Source organism: Orcinus orca, chromosome 3, assembly GCF_937001465.1.
Source record: "Orcinus orca chromosome 3, mOrcOrc1.1, whole genome shotgun sequence".
Lineage (NCBI taxonomy): Eukaryota > Metazoa > Chordata > Mammalia > Artiodactyla > Delphinidae > Orcinus > Orcinus orca.
In genome coordinates, this window is record NC_064561.1 from 171,386,994 (window position 1) to 171,406,694 (window position 19,701).

General features: G+C 40.0%; 1 pseudogene; it reads left to right on the plus strand.

Annotated features, from left to right (window-relative positions):
* The first annotated feature begins 801 nt into the window (after nt 1–801).
* On the plus strand, nt 802–7,244 carry LOC101273024 (40S ribosomal protein S17-like; annotated as a pseudogene).
* The last annotated feature ends 12,457 nt before the right edge of the window (nt 7,245–19,701 follow it).

Here is a 19,701-nt window from a genome sequence, read left to right on the forward strand (position 1 = left end):
AGCACTCTTCCTTCCCCAGTTCATGGGCTTATTTACATCAAAATGAACTTGCTTCTCTCAGTAATCTTATAATCATGGAATCACAAGACATGAGATCCAGAAGACACCACAGACCTGATCTGAGCCAAGATTCCATTTTACAGAATTACACACTCTGATGGTGACCAACTCCAGGGAGTCCATGTGTAATGCAGACAGGAAAGTACTGCATACAACATGGAAAAATATATCAATGCCATGTCCATCCACAACTATAGAGCATATCGCTTTGTTTTCTGGAGTTAATCTATTGATATTTTTAAATGTGTTTGTCATCAGTAGTAAAAAGCACTGCACTCAGTATTTTGGAAAGTTACAAAGGAAGGGAACAACAAAGATTCTTCCCTCAAGTGTCTTATGCTGAGAAGAGCAAGAAAGCCCAGTGCAAGGACATTGCATTATCATTTCTATATATATGAGTTTTGGTCGCTGAATTGAACTTAGTTTCATGAGGGCTTACCATGTACCAGGTTGCAATGAGTACAAGAATGTAAAAGAGGTAAGAGGGAAGAGATATGGGGATATGTGTATATGTATAGCTGATTCACTTTGTTATAAAACAGAAACTAACATACCATTGTAAGGCAATACTCCAATAAAGATGTTAAAAAAAAAAAAGAATGTAAAAGAAGAATGTAAAAATGCCCTCTTGTCCCTTAAAGTTTGGCAGTCATGAAAGATATGCAAACAAAGGTGCGCATTATTAGAAGCAGGTCCTAGATTGATAAATACTGTAATATGACAGAAAGGAAATAGTAGGAAATGAAGCTAAAGGAGGAAGGCGTGGTAGTAGGGATGAAAAAAAGTGCAGAGATTTGTGAGATATTGGTAACTAAATGGATGTGGTAGGTAAGGGAGTGGAAGGCACCTAAGATAATAGTGGTTTGTTTGCTTGGGTAAATCGTTATGAGATGTTTCCACTAAACAACAGAGAGAGTACCAAAGAGATGGAGAATGTGTGGCATTGGAAACGGAAACGAGTTTCATTTTTCAACATGTTGACTTCGAGATGTCTGCGAAAAATCCTGGTAGAAATGCCAGGAAGACCTTTAGATATATATATAAGCTTAGCCAATAGAAGATATCTAGACTAGAGAAAGTGATTTGGGGGTCTATAATGTTTAAGGCGTAATGCAAACAGTGGGCATAAATGAGGTTACCTGGGAAAAGAGTATAGAGAGAATATTAGTCCAAGTAAAGAATCCTGGAGACTGAAATATAAGGGACCAGTTGAAGTAAGAGGCTTTTAAGAAGAAGGCTGAGAGAGGGCAGTCAGAAAGATAGAAGTCAGCCATGTCCTTCTGCCTGCATGACTGACAGAACCCTGTGTGCTGTAGAATCACCCCTCCCTTATCCCAGGGAAAGTGGATGTTGATTAGACTAAATCAATTGTGGAAATCCCCCTTGACATTGATATGCATGTGAGGCAGTTCTGGTCAGGAAGAAATAGAGGGAGTCTGAGGGCCGCTATTATTTTCTTGCTCCTAAAAAAAGGAACTTGGCTCATAGGTTTGCCTGGTTTCAGCCTCTCAAGGAAAACCTCTGAGGATGTAGCAACCATCTTGGGATTCTGAAGTAACAGGTGTGAAAGTAAATGCCAACAACTCACTAAGGGCATCAGAGGGGAAAGAGAGAGGTGCCCAATCTGCGAGCAAACGTGGAACTGTGTGACTCTGCCTAGTTTTTATGTGACAAACTATACTTGCTATGGACTAAATTATGTCCCCTCTCCAAATTCATTTGTTGAAGCTCTAAGTTTCAACGTGACGGTATTTGGAGATAAGACCTTTAGGAGGAAATTAAGGTTAAAAGAGTTAAGGGTGGGGCCCGAATTCCATAGACTGTTGGTCTTATAGGAGGAGAGAGAGACCTCTTGTTTACTCTCTGTGCATGCACAGAGGAAACTCCATGTGAGAATATAGCGAGAAGGTGGCCATATGCAAGACAGGAAAAGAAACTTCACCAGGAACTGAATTGGCTGGCACCCTGATCTGGGACTGCTAGTCTCCAGAACTTTGAGAAAATAAATTTCTGTTATAAGTGACCCAATCTATAACGTTTTGCTATGGCAGCCTGAGCTGACTAATACAAGACCCTATATATTGTTGAGAGAGAAAAGACAAAATAAGGAAGGAAGGAGGGAGGGAAGGAAGAGAGGGAAGTCAAGTCAAATTAGGAGAGAGTGATGTGGAAAACAGGGAAGATAGGTTATTTCCAAAGGATGAAATGGTTGAGAATCTCTAAAGATTTACAAAGAGCAAGTCAATAAGTCTTGGAATAATTTCCGAAAATCATTTGTGACCCCAACCATTCAAATGATGTAGGCAATATTGAGATGATGCTAGAACAAAGAATGAATAGGATTTGAGCAAGGGAAATCAAATATTGACATTTTCAAAAAGTTTGGTTGAAAAGCAAGATAAGGAGGTATCTAAAGAGATACAAGGACAAGGAAGAGTTAATCTTTAGAATGGGAAAATTTATAGGCAGAGGGTCAAGTGTCAGGAAAGAGGAAGAGGATGAAGATACAGAAAAGAGAGTATTATTTATGGAGAAAGCCTCTGAGAAGATGGGAAGTGGGACTTCCCTGGTGGCGCAGTGGTTGAGAGTCCGCCTGCCGATGCGGGGGACACGGGTTCGTGCCCCGGTCCAGGAAGATCTCACATGCCGTGGAGCGGCTGGGCCGGTGAGCCATGGCCTCTGAGACTGCGCGTCCGGAGCCTGTGCTCCCCAACGGGAGAGGCCACAACAGTGAGAGGCCCGCGTACCGCAAAAAAAAAAAAAAAAAAAAAAAAAGATGGGAAGTGGTAGACTTCAGAAAAAAGATGAGGATTTTGACTTGAAGTAGAAAAGACACATTATCTCAGGTCATGGAGAGAAAAAGTGAGGAATGTGGTTATACAAATTAGAGGAAGGAATGGGCAGCTAGAAGCCAGAGAGGTGATATTATCCTTTGCCCTTAAGTGGGAGAGAATTTTATTTGTAGAGAATGAAGGGGGTGGGTGTTGGCATGGAAGCAGGAGTGGCCACATTCTACATCCTTGGACATGCTCAAGCAGCTGCCTCTTGGCTGACTGAAGAGTGGAATTAGCCCAAGAATGTGACCCTGTTAAATCATGCATCTCTTCGCATCCAAGTGAATGAGAGGCCATTGGAGTTGCTTCTATAATTAGGTTAAAGTACATGCCACAGGGCCTTATCAAGATTTGCAGTGATCCCAGGAGATATGCTACTGCATAAGCAAGATAAAAAAAAAAAAAAAGTAAAAGATGAATTAATGCATTAAGGATAAAAAGGCAATTTTTGCAAAATTAAAAAAGACATTGTATCTCTAGGGTTTGAGATCTTATGACTTGAATGTATCAGCCTAGTACCTATGGAGTGATGAGCAATGTTTTTTTATTTTTAAATTAAATACATGGATAGTCATTTGAGCATGATGTGTATGTTCCCAGGCTTCTGGCTCATGTAGACCATTTGCATCTGAGAAGCCAGATCTTGTCAGTCCTGTTAGCACTCTTAGGAAAGATGGGGAATATAGTGGTCCTTAAAAGGAATCTTGCTCCACTTGATCGAAATATTAAAAAGTGAACATAAGAACTAGACATGATATCATTAACTATTATTTTCTACTGATTTATTAAACAGCAGCAACTACCCAGCTTGGGCCTCTCTTTTTGTACCCCTCGTTCTTATTTGGTTATCTATTGCTGTGTAAAGATTCACATCAAAGCGACAAAAATTGCTTTATCATTTTCTCTCATTGTTCTGGGCGTTGACTAGGTTCAGTTAGGCAGTGTTTGCTTGGGGGTGGGGTTTCTCACGCTATTGCAGCAGATGGTGTTTGGGGCTAGAGTCACCTTGTGACTCACCTAGTCACATGTCAGGAGGTTGATGCTGGCTACTGGCTGGGACCTCAAAAGGAGCTTTAGCCAGAAAGTTAGACCTGACCTCCGTGTGATCTTGCCACTTCCTCATAGCATGGTGACTAAGTTCCAGAACAATGTCTCAGGAGCTCCAGGTGAAATCCATATAGACTTTCATGTCCTAACCTCAGAAGTTCCATAGCATCAGTTCTGCTGTTGTCAGATTCAAGGGGAGAAACAAAGCCCCTACACCTCTATAAAAGGAGCTACAGCATCACACAGGAAGAAGAAATGTGGGATGGGAGCTTTTGTTGCAGTCATTTTGGAAAGTACAATCTGCATACTGCTTGACTGACAGAGCGGCACTCTGTCTAGACCACAGTCTTAAGGCAAACGCCTTGCATCTCTTCCAACCCTACTCTGCCCTTTGGAAATTTTGTCTTTGTGCGCTTACTAAGGGTGTCTTCGAGGGCCATAAATGGCACCTATGTATGCCATCTCACTAGTTAAATCTGGGATTATTCCTTGTCAGAGACTTCTTTTAACGTAGAATTTAATTTTTAGAGCAGTTTCAGGTTCACTGCAAAATTGAGTGGAGGTACAGAGATTTCTCATATACCCTCTGCCTTCACACAAGTATAGTCTCCCCTCTTTATCAAATTCTGCATCAGAGTGGTACTTTTGTTACAATTGATAGACATGCATTGATGCACCATAATCACCCAAAATTCATAGTTTACATTAGGGTTCACTCTTGGTATTGCACATTCTATGGGTTTGAACTAATGTATCAGATGTATCCACCATTATAATACCATACAGAACAGTTTCACTGCCTTAAAAATCCTAGTTTTGGGGCTTCCTTGGTGGCGCAGTGGTTGAGAGTCCGCCTGCCGATGCAGGGGATGCGAGTTTGTGCTCCGGTCCGGGAGGATCCCACGTGCCGCGGAGCAGCTAGGCCCGTGAGCCATGGACGCTGAGCCTGCGTGTCCGGAGTCTGTGCTCCGCAGCGGGAGAGGCCACAGTAGTGAGAGGCCCATGTACCGCAAAAAATAAAAATAAAAATAAATAAATCCTAGTTTTGCCTATTCATCCATCCCTCCCTCCAACCCTTGGCAACCACTGAGACTTTTTAACTAAAGCCCACTGGTTCTTCTATACTGTACACTGTTATCAGAATTATATTTTCTATAAAAAATTCTGAACACTTATTCTCCTGATGAACAATCTCCAATGGATTTTTCCACTGTGTATACATTAAGCTGAAATGCTTCATTTTTTTGGATCCTGTGTTACAATAGTTAAATTAAAGGAAAATTAGTGGATTGACAAATAGTGGTCACTCAAAAACTAGGTTTGGGGATTACAAATATAGCAAAATGGTATTTTTCTTCATCTCCCATCTTTCCACTTCTGGCTGACCTCTTTCTTGGAATATATTACACACCTAGTTCCATTCTCAAGCCCTGGCCCAAATGAGCTAAATTAGCAGAAAGATGTCTTTGGCAAAACTAGAAAAAAGAGACACTTCAAGCACAGTAACACCCTAGAGTTGTGCTAAAAGTTTTGTCTTCTAGATCCTTCATCTTGAAGTTCAGACAAGAAGAGACCATCCTCTTTAACATTGCCTCCAAAATCAGGTCCTACCCCAGATTCACCAAGACTGGAAATCTGATGATTTCAAATAACTAGCAGTCTTGACTGAAGACAGAGAGTAGGAACAACTAAGACCCTTTGGAGAAGACAAAGGAGTTGATAGTCCTAGAAGAGGGGTCCATAAACTATAACCAGTGGTCCAAATCTGGCCTGCCACTTGCTTTTGAAATAAAGTTTTATCAGAACACAGCCACACCATTCATTTACCTATTGTCTATGGGTGCTTTCATTCTTTAACAGCAGTGTTGAGTAGCTGTAAAAAAGAATGTTTGACCTGTGAAACTTAAGATATTTACCATCTGGCCTTTTCTAGAAAATGTTTGCTGGCCTCTGATCTAGAAAGCCATGGTGAAGAGAAAAGGTACCAGAAGCTAAAGAGGGGAGACTGGCTTGGGACCCCCTGAGATGGACGCATTACAGGATGAAGTGTTGTCAAGGGGAAACACATGAACTGTTTAGCATCATTTTCTGGATTCTGGATAGTGTTATGGTAGGACGACACATTCTGGAAAGGGAATATATGTATATGTACTTCCAATAATGACCAAAAAATTACAGAAAGATAAGTAAGGCATTCCATCGTTTTACAGTTTTATCTCCCACCTCGTCCCATCACACCCTCTATACATCTCTCATTGTAGCCTTTTTCCTAGAATGGAATCTGAGCCCTCAAGCTGCTGGAACTTGGTGTAAGTTCCTTCTTGGGTCTGTAACGCTCTTCCACTTTGTTGAAGACCTCGGAGCTTCAACTCAATGGTCAACACTCAAAAGGCTTTCCCCAATAATCACATCCCTACCACCCCCAATGAGTCTGAGCTTCCTTTGCATCACTTGGTACAACTCAGTTTGTACCAGATTGTTAGGACATGTCCTCATCTCTTCAACAAGATATCAGCAACTGGAAGGCAGAAATATGGCGTTTTGTTTGTCTTCATTTTTCAGTTTGATCTTACCAACTCTTCCAATCCCTGTCTCCTCATTAGTACAGTGCTTTATAGACTTTAAATATTTATTGACTTGAACATGAGAATTTTGAAAATAAAACTTTGTAGTTCTATTCCCCTTCTGGCAGAAATCTAAAGAAAGAATACTTTGGCTCAAGATTATTTTGTGTAGCTGTTCTTGAAAAGCAAAAATTCTTCTCTGAAAAATACTCCAGAGACCTAAAGTCTGTCATCTAATAAAGAAATGAACCTCTTTTACCAAGGACCGCCAACACGGGCCACGTCCGCACCAAAACCGTGAAGAAGGCGGCCCAGGTCATCATTGAGAAGTACTACACGTGCCTGGGCAACGACTTGCACACCAACAAGCACATGTGAGAGGAGATCGCCATCATTCCCAGCAAGAAGCTCCACAACAAGATCGCAGGCTACGTCACACATCTGATGAAGCAGATTCAGAGTGGTCCAGTGAGACGTATCTCCATCAAGCTGCAGGAGGAGGCGAGGGAGAGGAGAGATAATTACGTGCCTGAGGTCTCAGCCCGGGATCAGGAAATCACTGAAGTAGACCCTGACACTAAGGAAATGCTGAAGCTCTTGGTCTTTGGCAGTCTGTCCGACCTTCCGGTCACTCAGCCTACAGGAGGGATGAATTTCAAAACACCACGTGGAGCCATTTGAATCTTTCTGCTGTGCTGTAATATTTTCAGTAAGCCTCAGACAACAACAACAAAAGAAATGGAACCCATGTTCTTAAAGCAATGGGGTAAATGGAGATTATGTCTGGAGGGAGAAGCCAGTGGAGAAGTAGAAGCTATTGCCCACCCCGCCTTCTAAACCAAGAGGTCAGACCATGACTGACATCTGCTTTGTGATTCTCCCCTTCAGCCGAGATTAAGCCAGATGGAATGCTGAGTAAAGGAAGCTTGAATCTATCCTAGCAAGTATATTTTGTGCTAAGGGGGAGAGAGTACTAATTTTGTACTTGAAAAAAAAAGGATCCCATTCAAGTATAATTTCCTCTCTTCAGTGGTGGTTGCCATCATTCCCAAACTGAGGTCATCATCATAGTCTTTCTGGGACTTTGACTGGCACAGAAGAAAGTGACTTAATCGACTGTATTAAAATGTTTTTAGAAAACATCATTTTAGACCTGGACAAATGATAGAAACTTTAAATCCAAGACTATTTTTCTTAATAAGACTAACAGAAACTAAGATAAGGAGAATTATATCACAAAATGTGTTTCTACTGTCTTTGTTGTTCTAAATGCTGGACAGTTTATTTTTATTCCTAGAGGTTAGTCTAATATTGAATGAGTCAGTAAGGGCTAAAATTATAGCACTCAGAAGGATGGATATTAGAGGGATAGTCTTGACAAAAGTAGTTTCAATAGCAACAGCAAGGGCACTTTGCACTGTTCTTTTTTTTTTTTTTTAAGTGAGTAAATAGATTTTTCTTTAGAAAGCTTTAATATTTAATGTAAATTTACTTACAATGCTTGGGAGAATGTTTCTTTAATAAAACACATTTTGTTCTCAGGAGTCTACTATTTCAACATTGTTTATTCCCCTCATTGATTGAATCTTAGAATATCCCCTATTATTATTCTAACTAAGAAGAATAATGCTTATTCTGATGTAAAGAAAGAGGAAAATAACATATTATTTGCAAAAATAAGGCCCTGAATGGTACTCAGTTGAAGAACATCATATTGGTGTATAAATCAGTGTTCCTGGTTTAACTCAGTGAAGGTAAAGCTTAGCATCTGGGTCACAGCCAAATATCCTTTAAGAGCCATAAAGTACAGACATTAAATTTCCCTTTACTCATTTATAAACCTACTGCCTAATGTTAAGCAATTTTCATCGAATTGATGTTCTTCCTCTCAACTTATCTTACTTAATCATATTTATTAGGGAAGCTTAGCACATCAAAAGCACATTTGAAAATAATCCCATGATTAACCTTAGGGCAAAAAGTTAATGCAATGTATATTGCCAAGTTCATTAACTATCTTCTTGATGGACTAACAGCTGTGTAATGAAGACATTAGCCATCAATTAAATGAACAGTGATCTTGAGACCAGAGTTTTCAGCAGGGAATAGTCAGCTATGTTATGGGCACTGAGAGGCAATAACTGAATGGGCGTTATTTCCATGCCTTATGAGATAGTATTTGTGAAAAGCCTATGAAAACTGGTCAATTTGGAAAGTCAAAACACATTTAAATGGTTTGGGAGGATTTTAATAAAAACTGAGTTTTAGAATAGCATTTAACATATCATATAATTACAGATTCAGATTCAAAAGTTGTTATTTAAAGTATAAACAGAGGTACATAATAAGACTTATAAATTATTGAGCTTGCAATTGTCCTTACTTATTTATAGAAAGATGCCATTAAATAGAAATGCAATTTTATAGAGACAGCTAAAACTCATACAATTAGTATTTCTTGATGAAGTAGACAGACAGTTTTTTGGGGACAAGAGTCTACTAACATATGAAAGTAAGAAAGAAATGCTTGCAAATCTTATGTTTAAGTAAAGTGTATTATAACATGGTTACTCTAGGGCTGGGGTAACCACTGTTAAAAGGTATAAAAGCAAAAATAAACAAATGGAACCTATTTAAGCTTAAAAGCTTTTGCACAGCAAAGGAAACCTTTGACAAAATGAAAAAACAACATACTGAATGGGAGAAAATATTTGCAAATGGTATGACTGATAAGGGACTAATATCCAATATATATAAAAAGCTCATATAAGCCAACATCAACAAACAAACAAACAAACAAAACCGTAACTAACCAGATTAAAAAATTAAAAAAAGAACTGAATAGACATTTTTCCAAAGAGGAAATGCAGATGGCCAACAGGCACATGAAAAGATGCTCAACATCACTAATCATCAGGGAAATGCAAATTAAAACCACAGTAGGACTTACCTCACACCTGTCAGAATGGCCATCATCAAAAAGAACACAAATAACAAATGTTGCTGAGGGTGTGGATAAAAGGGAGCACTTGTGCACTGTTGGTGGGAATGTAAATTAGTGCAGTCACTGTGGAGAACAGTATGGAGTTTCCTCAAAAAACTAAAAATAGAACTACCATATGACCCAGCAATTCCACTCCTGGGTATATATCTGAAAAAAACAAAAACACCAATTCAAAAAGATACATGCACCCCAATGTTCATAGCAACATTATTTACAATTGCCAAGATATGGAAGAAACCTGTGTCTATCAACTGATGAATAGATAAAGAAGATGTGGTGTGTATATATACAATAGAATAGTACTCAGCCATAAAAAAGAACAAAGTTTTGCCATTTGCAGCAACAAGAATGGACTTGGAAGGCATTATGCTAAGTGAAATAAGTCAGATAGAGAAAGACAAATACCATGTGACATCACTTATATGTGGAATCTAAAAAATACAACAAACTAGTGAATACAACAAAAAAGAAGCAGACTCACAGATACAGAGAAAAAAACCAGTGGTTACCAGGGGGGAAAGGGAAGAGGAAAGACAAGGGTGGGGGAGTAAGAGGTGCAAGCTATTAGATATAAAATACCGTACAACATGGGGAATATAACCAATATTTTATAATAACTACAAATGGAGTATAACCTTTAAAAATTGTGAATCACTGTATTGTATGCCTGTCACATACAATATTGTACAGCACCTATACTTTAATAAAAAAAGGTAATATATCAAAGTATCGCTCTCTCTTCTTGTAGAGTTTGCAGAGAATCAGGGAGGAAGTTGTTCAAATGGTGATATTCATTAAGGGCATATTCCTAGAGGTTATAGACAGTCGCCACAAAGGCAGCAAAAGACCCTTCTGGTCATTGTGCTTAGACTAACCCAAGAGTTGGTCCACGTGAAGCACTTAGCACAGAACCAGGCACTCAGGCTAAGTGCTCGAGATACTTAGCTATTATCATTATTATCCCAATAAAATTAATGGCATAAAAACTGCAGGTTGTCCGTTCCCACCTTAAGGTATGGTCCCCTTAATGATGTTGATTTACTACAGCATTAACATATTATAAGAAGGAAAATCAAGGGTGTAACATTAATATTCTCCCTTGACTAAGCAGAAAATAAAATTTTGTTTAGCTGTTTGTTAACATTAAGAAGTTTCATTAAAGCTGAGGACATTTTATCCGGGAGAAATCCAAAGTGTGACTGGAGTCAAACTTTGACTGAGAAATTGTCTCTACTGTTCTAGAGATTTTTAAAAAATATTCTAAAATTGTTACTCTCCCATGAAACCTTGGGTAGATATAAAGACATTTGTGTCCATCAACCACTACTATTGTTTTTTTAACATCTTTATTGGAGTATAATTGCTTTACAATGTTGTGTTAGTTTCTGCTTTATAACAAAGTGAATCAGCTGTATGTATACCTATACCCCCATATCCCCTCCCTCTTGCGTCTCCCTCCCTCCCACCCTCCCTATGCCACCCCTCTAGGTGGTCACAAAGCACCAAGCTGATCTCCCTGTGCTATGCGGCTGCTTCCCACTAGCTATCTACCTTACGTTTGGTAGTGTATATATGTCCATGCCACTCTCTCACTTTGTCCCAGCTTACCCTTCCCCCTCCCCATATCCTCAAGTCCATTCTCTATGTCTGTGTCTTTATTCCTGTCCTGCCCCTAGATTCTTCAGAACCTTTTTTTTTTTAGATTCTATATATATATGTTAGCATATGGTATTTTTTTCTCTTTCTGACTGACTTCACTCTGTATGACAGACTCTAGGTCCATCCACCTCACTACAAATAACTCAATTTCTTTTCTTTTTATGGCTGAGTAATATTCCATTGTATATATGTGCCACATCTTCTTTATCCATTCATCTGTTGATGGACACTTAGGTTGCTTCCATGTCCTGGCTGTTGTAAATAGTGCTGCAATGAACATTGTGGTACATGACTCTTTTTGAATTATGGTTTTCTCAGGGCATATGCTCAGTAGTGGGACTCCTGGGTCATATCATCAACCACTATTATTGAGAGCTGGCTTTGAACATGGTAGAACTGAGCTAGGTGTTAATTTCTTCACAAAGAGTTAGTGAGTCATTTCTCTTTTCTGGATGATGTAGAGACTGCAGAGAATAAAGAAGCCAAGTTCCTTTCTATCCAGGAGCTTACATTCCCATAGGGGTGGAAGGTTAAGTAGAGACAATATACAAATAATAATAAACAATGGCAATATACAATAAACAAAAAACAATGAAATGAAATGAAGACAGTAAACTCAGAGTGACTGTAGGGTTATGTGAGATGGGTGGAGTTGGCAAGTACCTTGGTGATGACAGGCCAGTGATGACATTTGAGCTGAGACATGAATGCTGAGAAGGGGGCCAGTGGCCATGTTAAGATCTTTGGAAAGAACATTCCAGGCAGAGGGGTCACTATGATAAACAGCCTCCAAAGATGGCTTCTGTCAATCCCTTCCCTTTCTATACGGGCATGCCACTCCTACTATCCAGAGGCAGTCTTTTTTTCCTTCACTGGCAGATGCAGAGACATGCCTGCTCCAAGCCTATCTTTTAAGCCTGGTAGCTTCTGCTTTCCTTCTTTGAAGCCAGCTGCCTTTTAAAAAGTTCAACTGCTCTGAAACTGCCATGCTGTCAAGAAGCCCAAGTTATAAAGAGAGGCTTCACTGAGCACCATCTGGGTGAAGACTTCATCAGCCTTCCAGGCCAACCCAATTGAATGCCACCAAGTGAGTGAACACAAATGACAGAAAAGAAGAACCGCTCAGCTGAGGCCAGTCAACACACAGAATCGTAAAAAAGATTAACGTGTTGTTTTAAGTCACTACTTCTAAGTCACTACTTCTGGGGTTAGTCTGTTATGCATGGATGGATGATGAAAGCAATCAGAACAGAACAACTTAAGGAATAGGGTTTTTCTTTTTAGGGTGACTAAATTCCCGAAACACAGAGCAGTGGGTGATAAAATCTCCCCAAGTTCTGAAGAGAGATACTAGAAACATCCCCTACAGGACTTGCTAGGAGGTGCACGTGGCGCTCATACAAGGAGGGTGTATAAGAAAAGCCTAGAGTCATCGAGTGCAGCATGCTTTGAAGTGTGTTTGCAGGGAAGAAAATGCAGCAGCGCTTCCCTATCTTTCTCCATGGGTAGAAGGGAATTAGTCCTGGTCCTTCCTCTAAGTCATTGGCAAGAGGCAGCAGCTGAACATTTTTGGGGGGTTGGGGGACGGGGGACGGGGGTGTTTGCAAGAAGGGAAAACTGGGATTCTAGTCTAGTCCAATCAAGTCCGTCTCTCAGGACTTGCTTACAGAAGCTCAGACACCAGCCTCCCAGCAAAGAAAAGCGAGGGGCACTTGGAGAATCTGGGATTTGAGTGACAAGAAGTTGGTTCTCCAGGTTTGGGCTGGAAAAATCTGAAGATAGGAAGCTGGCTGGGGAAAACGGCCATGGTAGAGCCAAAGGAGAGGGCAGCAGGGCGACACTGGCGGCTCCAGGGCTTGGCGGCGCCCCAGTGTGGGACAGTGCCCACCAGCCCTGTAGGCTCTGCAGAAGGCAGCACGGCCTGGAAGGACCCCGACCCACAGGCTGACTGACTTCAAGGGAGAGGATTCCAAGGGTGTGCATAGGATGGGGCAGCTGGGGATGTAGGTCTGAATAACCGCTCCAAGAATGCATGGCTCACATCAGGGAACAGCGCTCTACCAAGGCCCCTGTGGTTGGCAGCGGTGCTGCTGTCTCTGAAGAATGTATGGTGAGCCTTGCAGGGAAGAGCTAACACTTGGGTGTCAGCCCGGACTGAGGGCATTTGAAAGCCAGAGACAAATCAAGTTAAGACAACACAGGTCTGTTAACCAGCCGTCGCATCTTTCCCACAAATCCTGCTCCTTGGGAACCTGTGCTGCTTCCTGAGCGGAGGGCTAGCTTCACACTGGGGGTGGGAACACACTTTTTATTTAGAAAATGAGCAAAAAGCTAAGAGCACTGTTGGGCATCGTTTTCACGGGAAGGGAAGAGCAGTTCAACAGAGTATTTTTCAGCCCAGTGGCGGGAGAAGAATAAAGCTCTTTTCTGACTGGACCCTCTGTCCCAAGTTTAGCCCATTCATTTACAAGTTCAAGGGCCCTTAAAGAGAAATAGGTTTACTGGGGATCTGAAAGAAGGCACCTGTGGTGGGGAAATGATGAACAGAAATCACGGGGGACGATGGTGTGAAATGAGGCTGGAGAGGGGAAGAGGACAGGGGTTGGGTCCTGTGTTCCTTGGTGGCCCTGGAGACGTGCCTGGATTTCATTCTGAGTGTTCTGAGTGTTTCGGAAAGCCACTGGAGGGTTCTAGGCAGGAAAGTAAGAGGAAGTTATTTTTCAGAAAACTGGCTGCTCTCTGGGGAATTGGGTGGGAAGAGGCCATCGGAGGTGTGGAGGGGAGAGATGAGAGACATCCAGAAGAATGTTCTACTACAGAGAGTGTCACCCTTCAAAGCATTTTGATACCTGAGAGAGGTAAGTGAGAGGTATCTTTGGTTTTGTTATTTGATGAATTAAAGGCCATCTAGACAGGTGGGGATTAGCCCGGTGTTATTTTTCAGTGCTTTGGACTGAATATATAAGCAGCTCTCAGAACCTATTGTGCCTATGAATCACGTGGGAGGTGGTTAATATACAAATTCCTGGGTCTCATTTGAGCTCTTCTCACTCAGCAGGGCCAGCACGGGGCCCTGGAACCTGCATTGTTAAGAGCATCAGGTTCTCATGCTGGTGGTTCAGGGATCCTGAAAAAGCCTGAACCCTTGCTCTGAAAGGGTCTCCACTTCCCTGCAATTTTGGTTTTCTCAGATGTCCAGTGAGCTCTGCACCCCGCATGTCAACACTTATTAAACATTTTATTTCACTGCATTCTATTTTTTCACCTCTTTTTTTTTTCACCCCTGGAGCTTTAAACACTTTGAGGACCAGCTTTTTTCCCTCCTCTTTCTTTGTCTTTCTTTTTAATTTCCCTCCCCACAGAACAGAATTCCAGGTGCATAAGTACTTTTAAACTGTTTCTAAAGCAATGCCGTGCTCACAGTGTAAAAGCATTTAAAGGACAATGTATCAATTACAAGCAGAACAATTTAGAGACAGAAGTGGTTTAGTGATATAAATAAAGGACCCATCTTCTTTAGGAAATAAAAGAAACACAGTCTCCAACCTTTCCCTCCCATAACCAAAGGCGTTTTAGGAGAATCGAGTTCTGAGTCAGGCAATAAACGGTAAATGAAGGACACCTTGCTTTTTTATCTACAACAAAATGGAATGCGCTCCAGGTATCTGGATAACCTTGATGCAGCAGGAAATGTATGATTCAATCATACGTGGGCATAATAATGCATATTGGTACAGACTAAAGTTCGTAAATGTTCCAAACTGTCCCAGACAAGATCATCCAGAGGCAGATGGGGGGAGACATTATCTCCTTGATGCTGACGAAGGCATGGAATCATTCAGGTCATTGATGGAGACAGAAGCAAAACGTGGGTGTTATAAGAAGTCTATCCTTTTCTTCCAAGGAAACAGCTTTGGTTTTTGTTTTTTTTTTCCACAAAAAGAAGTCCAAATGACTCTTGAAGAACAAAATATTTTTCTAACAAAATTTGTGTAGAAAAAAAATCAAGAATTAGTTCTATCTAGTCAAAGCACTTGATAAAAAAAGAAACGTGGACCTCAGAAAAGCACCACGTATGAGTGAAAAATAAATTTTTCTTCTCTTAATGATTGTTTTCCTAAGCCCAAAGACACTGTTAGTCAATGCAGACAAGTTCTCAAAGAAAATGTATTCACCCCAAACTGAGGCCAGATTGACATAAGACAACTCATCAAAATATGGTGCTTGCCACACCTGGAGAGCAGGTGGGGTACATTATAAAAGCACCTGATCTTTTGTTGGGTATAAAAGTACCCTATCTTTTGTTCCACACCCCTGGGCCTCAGACAGGGAGATATGTGAACTGCATGTCCTAAGCTGAAAAGAATTCAACATACCTTGTGTCATTGCTTATTTGATTGCTACACACAGCATACAAGTGGAAATCAAATTGGTGTTCTGTCATTTCTGTTTCAGTAAGCTAGAATAACATTCATCTGAAACACAACTAAAACAAGAACTAAACAAGAACTAAACAACGAAACAAGAACTAAAACAAGTCAGCTATCAGTTGCAGGCCAAAAACTGGATGGCTAACTGATACACATCTGGAAGATATTAGCAAGTTTTATGTGGGGAAAAGTAGTTCCCTAAATATCAATAATAGAATCTTCTTAATGTGACTGAATTCCAAAGTAGAATATGGAATCTTTTGACGTTTATACCTACAGAAAAGGAGATCACTACTTCTTCCCTTTCTTGAGGAAGACATTTCTTTCAGGTAAAAATGAATGTCCGATAAAAAATATTATTAATGTGAAAATATCACTTCCTCAGGTGTTATGTCATAACACAGTGTTAAAAAAAGCAGGGATCATGTACCACAATGTTCATTGCAGCTCTATTTACAATAGCCAGGACATGGAAGCAACCTAAGTGTCCATCAACAGATGAATGGATAAAGAAGATGTGGCACATATATACAATGGAATATTACTCAGCCATAAGAAGAAACGAAATTGAGTTATTTGTAGTGCCGTGGATGGACCTAGAGTCTGTCATACAGAGTGAAGTAAGTCAGAAAGAGAAAAACAAATACCGTATGCTAACACATATATATGGAATCTAAAAAAAAAAAAAAAAAAAAGGTTCTGAAGAGCCTAGGGGCAGGACAGGAATAAAGCCACAGATGTAGAGAATGGACTTGAGGACATGGGGAGGGGGAAGGGTAAGCTGGGATGAAGTGAGAGAGTGGCATGGACATATATGCACTACCATATGTAAAATAGATAGCTAGTGGGAAGCAGCTGCATAGCACAGGAAGATCACCATGGTGCTTTGTGACCACCTAGAGGGGTGGGATAGGGAGAGTAGGAGGGAGATGCAAGAGGGAAGAGATATGGGGATATATGTATACGTATAGCTGATTTACTTTGTTATAAAGCAGAAACTAACACACCATTGTAAAGCAATTATACTCCAATAAAGATGTTAAAAAAAAAACAGAAAAGGAGGGAAATATTTGACGAGCTAATCAAGTGGAAAAAACCCCCAAACTTCTTAATAATTATTTATAATAGTTAGTTTGGTGCCTCAGTGGAAATAGCCTAAAGGCCTGCATTATTTCAATGGCATTAAAATCCAAGGTGACACAGAATAGTTTGAGATGATTGATCTATTATCTCAAAGTAATGTCTCCACCAGAATCTGCTTGATAGTTTTTTTTCTTTCATTTTGTTTTAATATAATTCTTGTTTTTTCTTTTTTTTATTGGAGTAAAATTGCTTTACAATGTTGTGTTAGTTTCTGCTGTACAATGAAGTGAATCAGTTATATGTATACCTATATCCCCTCTCTCTTGGACCTCCCTCCCACATCCCTGCCCCGTCTCACCCATCTAGGTCATCACAGAGCACCAAGCTGAGCTCCCTGTGCTATACAGCAGGTTCCCACTAGCTATCTATTTTACACATGGTTGCTGGATAGTTTTTACAAACTCCTCGAAAAGTGTCCAATTTGAAAAAAGAAACTGACGTGTCTGGACGATGTACAGAAGTATTTTGTCATTCAGTTCTTTTCTCAGAGGAAAATCTTTGGGACCAGAATGGTTTTTATTATTATGGTATCAGATTGATCAAGCCACTGGACCACAGGTTTTCAATTGAAAAAGGAATTTGTTTGATCTGGTTAATTAATATGATAGGCTCTAGACTATAGTGGGGCAAGCCAGGATCTAATCTCAGAAAAGGACCTTTCAGGGAACACACTTCATTGCCTTCATTTCTATGGAATCCTTGCAAAGCAGCATGCAGACTTCAGCAAGGAGGAAATTCTTTAACCTGGTCATTTACATCATTTACCTTGGGGTGGGGGCAGGGTATCACAGTTTGTCCCTCCCTGTTTCCCTTAGTGCACATGAAATTCCCTTGAAATATTTACCTTTTTCAAAATAATATCTCCATTTGCCCTTCAGCTTAAAAGTCATAGAAACAACCTGACAGACAATAGAAGGCAACTACACAAAGACTGAGACTTTTAAAAATGGCACAAGCAAAATGCTCTTTCTTTGATATCCCATGGTTTGAAATGATACGTGGTATCTGATGAGTGGTTGGAAATTTTCTGTCATCTAAAAAAGTTCAAGGACTTATCTGGCCAGGGAAACCAATGGATAAAAAAGAGAAGCAACTGTTTAATTTTGTTTGTTTTTGTAGCTAAATAAAGTGATTGTCCTAGATATGCTCAAATTTACCATCTGGCTCTCATTCCATATTCTCTTGTTTTAAAAAATCACTAGATCCAGGACTGCCTATCAGGCTATTCTGATTAAGAAGATATGGGAGGACAGATGGTAGAAGTATGTGGTGGAGAAAGTGATGGGGGACAGTGAACTACTTAAAATGAATGCTCTGCTGGTGTAGAGGCTGTCACATTATTGGGTGGAAACTCTAAGTTGAATGTCATGTCTAGAAAAATTCCTGTGCAAAAATTATCACTAACAGAGGGTAAAAATGTTTGACGAAAATGTGTGTACGTTAATATAAAAGATCTATTTATGTGTAGATCATTATTATTATTATTGCTTGTTGTAGTTAGTACTTCTTGAGAATGTATGCATTGGAGATTGCACTAATTTCTTACATGCACTATCTTATTCACCCTTCAAACAACCCTAAGAATCAAGTATTACTGCTACTTCATGTTTTCAGACCAAGAAACTGAGACTTCTAGAGTTCTACAACTTACCCAAGGTCCATCAACTAATAAGCGGCTGAATGGGAGACACAAAACCAGTCTGATTTTGAAGTTCTTACCTACTAAGCACACTGCTTTCTGTAACTTTGAGTAATTGGGAATGCTGCCAGTTTGTATTTATCTGCTTTAATCCTCCATTCAACTTGCTTTTCCCAATGTCAATCCTCTCCTTCCATTCTTCCTTTGATATATGACTTCAACTTGTCTGTGATTGAGGGAGTTTCCAAGTGATAACACATCCAATACAATATCAAATTCTAGATGTCATCTCACCAGTCCTCTACATTTTCCTTCCCTACGCTACCTCCTTACTTGCTGTATAAAACAGCATTTATCATTTTCTAGCCCGTCTCAGTTCTAACATGCATGATTAAGTTTGCCATTATCCTCAGGTCTTTTAGGACATTAATATTTGACTGACTTCACTCATCCATTGACAGTTCATGTTGTGAATTCTTTTTCAGTTCTCAGATATATTAGATTGTAACTTGCTAAGTTGAATTTCAGTTACTCTGTGGTTTTCTCCTCAATTTATTCCTCTGTCATTGCAGCAACTCCCAATTTAGAATCAGATTTCATTACTGTGGTGTTTTCACATTCTTCTCGGTTGCCAACAAAGATGTTAAACCAGACCAGACCTTCAAAGTGACCCCTTGGTTCCCGTTTGTATGCTCTTTCAGGGAGCCCATCCAGGAAGAGCTTAGAGTGAATATAAACTGTGAAACTGGATTGCAAGAAGCTTCTAAACTTGTTATCAAGGGTCAAAATAATTCCCCATGCAGTAATCAAATGGAAAACAGCTTGGACTAGACCATGAAGTAAGAAGTAGAAAACCTAAGGAAAAGGATGAAATAATTTTAGATCTTGTTGCTAGAGATAACATAAGAGCAATGTCTATAGTGGACAGAATATGGTAACTAGTTTTAAAAATCTTTCTCCAATACCAAGAAATAGTTAATATCGCATTACTTTCACAGCACAGGTCTTGTTTTCACCTCTTTAAAATCATGATACCAGAAGTGAATGTTATTGCCATTTACTTCAGAAGAATAATGAGGGACACAGTGACTGAACAAAGCCACACTCTCTTTGGCTTCAGACCAAGGTCCACTAATATACACTAGGTCTTTACAGGTGTCTGAAATTTGATGATGCAACTAGTGACTTGTACATAATAAGCATGCAATAAATATTTGTTTAATAAAATTCTTTATAATCAAATCAGAAACTCTGTCATGAAGATTTGAGATGTGTTTCTCTAGGATAGACCATACCTTGATCTTCCCTCACCTCCCCCTGA